The 3002-nt window shown below is 40.7% G+C and overlaps 1 pseudogene; it reads left to right on the forward strand.

The window, feature by feature from the left end:
* Nucleotides 1–468: 468 nt before the first annotated feature.
* On the forward strand, nucleotides 469–2744 carry LOC101558486 (elongation factor 1-alpha 1-like; annotated as a pseudogene).
* The last annotated feature ends 258 nt before the right edge of the window (nucleotides 2745–3002 follow it).

A 3002-nucleotide genomic window follows, 5' to 3' on the forward strand; every position in this document is an offset into this window, starting at 1 on the left:
ATGAAGATACAGGTGCAGATGTTATTTCTACTATGCTTTTTGCACCTTGAGATATATTCCCAAAAGTGGTATTGCTGGGTGAAACTGGAGCTCAGTTTCTAGTTTTTTTGAGAAATATCCATATTGTTTTCCAAAAAGACTGGACCTTTCAGCATTCACACCAAACAATAAGGGAGAGCCCCTTTCTCCCCACATTCATGCCAACATCACTTGCTTTTATTCTTTTCAATGTGTGCCAGTCTCTGTGGTGTAAGATGATATCTCATTGTTGTTTTGATCCACATTTCCCTGGTGATTAGTGATGAAGAGTATTTTTTGTGTGACTTTTGGTCATGAGAAATTTTCTTTTAGAAAGTTTCTGTTAATTTAATGCCCCATTTTTTTAAATGGGATTGGATGTTTTCTTCTTGTATGCATTAACTTCCCCAGCCTCAAACTGTACTACAAAGCAGTAATGATTACAACGGCATGGTATTGGAACAAAGACAGATCCGAAGACCATTGGAACATGGTAGAATATCCTTACACCCACCCTCAAATATATTATCATCTATTCTTTGATTAGGAAGCAAGAAATATAAAGTGGAGTAAGGAAATCCTCTTTAACAAATGGTGCTGGCAAAACTGGACAACTACATGTAAAAAAAAATGGGTTCAGACCTCTACCTAACACCAGGTACAAAAGTCCAATCAAAATGGATTAAGGACCTCAACATTAGAACAGAAACCATAAGGTATATAGAAGAAAAGGTCTGAAAAACCCTCTACGATATTGAAGCTAAAGGTATCGTCAAAGATGAAATGCCAGTGACCAAGAATGTGGAAACAGAGATAAACAAATGGGACTAGCTTAAACTAAGAAGCTTCTGCACCTCAAAAGAAACAGTGTCCAGGACACAAAGACAGCCTATGCAACAGGAAAAGATATTCACCCAATACCCTTCTGATAAGGGGTCAATGTATCCTTAAATTATTTTTGTACTTAATTTGTGGAATTATTTTAGTACAGTTTATTTGATCAATATTTAAGTTGTGAGTCTTTTAAATTGTCCATAAATTATGGGTCATAGTGATAGTACATTTGCATAGTGCTTTTCCTATATGCAGCTGACCCAGGTTTGATTTCTGACACCCCAAATGGTCCCCTGAGCACTGCCAGAAGTGATCCTTAAGGGCAGATTCAGGAGAAATCCCGAGAATCACTGGGGTGGTCCCACCAACAAAACAAAACAAATTCCATATATTAACATGCTACTTTCCCATCTCAATAAAAAATTTGCAATTTCTTAAGCATAAGTCTCTTTTGGTGTTGAAACATTTGTACGTTTGAAACACAATGATGAATAAATGTAGTTCATGTGTGATGCAATAAAAAATAAAATAGGTCTTTTTCACAATGGGTTTGCCACCAGAACACACATGTCATAAAAAAAAGCTAAATTCATTCCAAAGTGGGAAAGGAAAAGCCTCACATCAACATGGTCATCATAGGACACATGGTCTCTAGCAAGTCCACCGCCATTGGCCACTAGATGTACAAATATGGCAGTATCAATAAGAGAAACATAGAGAAATTTGAAAAGGAGGCTATCAAGATGGAAAACAATTCTTTCAAGTACACCTGGTCTTGGATAAGCTGAAAACTGAATATGAGCATGGTATCACCATCTCCCTGTGGAAGTTCTCCCTATGCAAGTACTATGCACTTGCCCCAGGACCCAGAAACTTTATCAAACATATGATTACAGGCACTTCATACTTCACTAAAGTGTGCTTATTGCTACTGGTGTGGGTGAATTTGAAGCTGGTACCTTCAAGAATGAACAGGCCCACTAGCATGCCCTTCTGTCTTACACACTGGGTGTGAAACAGCTGACTGTTGGTGTTAACAAAATAGAGAGATAAGGAAACTGTTAAGGAAGTCAGCACCTACATTAAGAAACTTGGCTACAACCCAGACACAGCAACATTTGTGTCAATTTCTGGTGAAAATACGCTGGGACCAAGTGTTAACATACCATGGTTCAAAGGGTGAAAAGTCACACATAAAGATAGTAGTGCCAGTGGAACCACGTTGCTTGTTGCTATGGATTGTATCCTGCACTCACCAGTCTAACTGACAACCTCCTGCTTCTGCCCTTCCAGGATGTTTACAGAATTGGAGGGATTGGCACTGTCCCTCTGGGCTCGGTTAAGACTGGTATTCTCCAACCCAGCATGGTGACATTCCCTCTGGTCAATGTTACAACTACTGAAGTTAAGTCAGCTGAAATGCACCGTGAAGCTCTTAGCAAAGCTCTTCCTGGGGACAACGTGGGCTTCAATGTCAAGAGCGTGTCGGTTAAATGTGTTTGTCATGGCAATGTGGCTGCTGACAGTAAAAATGACCCTCCAATGCACAAAGCAGGCTTCACAGTTCAGGTGATTATCCTGAACCATCCAGGTCAAATCCGTGCTGGTGACACACCTGAGCTGGATTGTCACACAGCTCACATTGCTCGCAAGTTTACTGAGCTGATGAAGATTGAGCATAGTTTAGGGGAAAAGCTGGAAGCTGGCCCCAAGTTCTTAATATCTGGAGATGTTGATATGGTGCCTGGCAAGCCCATGTCTGTTGAGAGCTTCTCAGACTACAGTCCTCTGGGTCATTTGCTGTTCGTGGTATCAGGCAGACTGCTGTGGGTGTCAGCAAAGCAATGGAGAAGGCAGCTGGAGTTGGCAAGGTGACCAAGCCTTCCCAGTAGGCTCAGAAGGCTAAACGGCTATTATCTCCAGTACCCGCCACCCCAGTCCTAATCAGTGGTGGAAGAATGGTCTCAGAACTGTTGGTTTCAGTTGGTCACTTCAGTTTAATAGTGAAAGAGTAGTTAATGAAAGCAGTGCATCGTAAAACCTTCAAAAGAAAAGGAAAAATTTTTTTGGACAATGTGTTAGTGTGTGTGTGTGTGTGTGTGTGTATGTATGTGTGTGTGTGACAGAATTTTGAGACCCACTAAAAAGGA

Source organism: Sorex araneus, chromosome 4, assembly GCF_027595985.1.
Source record: "Sorex araneus isolate mSorAra2 chromosome 4, mSorAra2.pri, whole genome shotgun sequence".
Classification (NCBI taxonomy): domain Eukaryota; kingdom Metazoa; phylum Chordata; class Mammalia; order Eulipotyphla; family Soricidae; genus Sorex; species Sorex araneus.